Source organism: Theobroma umbraticum, unplaced genomic scaffold (assembly GCF_002168275.2).
Source record: "Theobroma umbraticum cultivar Fairchild unplaced genomic scaffold, ASM216827v3 scaffold_86.0, whole genome shotgun sequence".
NCBI lineage: Eukaryota > Viridiplantae > Streptophyta > Magnoliopsida > Malvales > Malvaceae > Theobroma > Theobroma umbraticum.
This window is the reverse complement of record NW_018397263.1, coordinates 3,234,245-3,234,562: the sequence shown is the minus strand read 5'-3', so window position 1 is coordinate 3,234,562 and position 318 is coordinate 3,234,245.

The following is a 318-nucleotide window of genomic DNA, read 5'->3' as shown; positions in this document are numbered from 1 at the left end:
TAAAGATCAAAATAATTATACTTCAAAATTAATACAGAAAAATCTTGACGTTAAACAACGAGAATTGATATAAAAACTTATAAATGTAGAATAACTAAATTTTAAATCTTAACGTAAAAGTGTAGAAGTTAACTTAACAAGTCAATTAAGTAAAAAAAATCTAACTTTAGTGAAAAATAAAATATTTAAATTTATATTCTCAAACTAAAAGTGTTTAACAATATGCAAATTTTAATTTTTAAATTTTGACGTAAAACTGTAACAATTCGCATAAAAACTTATAAATATAAAATAATTAAATTTTAAATCTTAACGTAA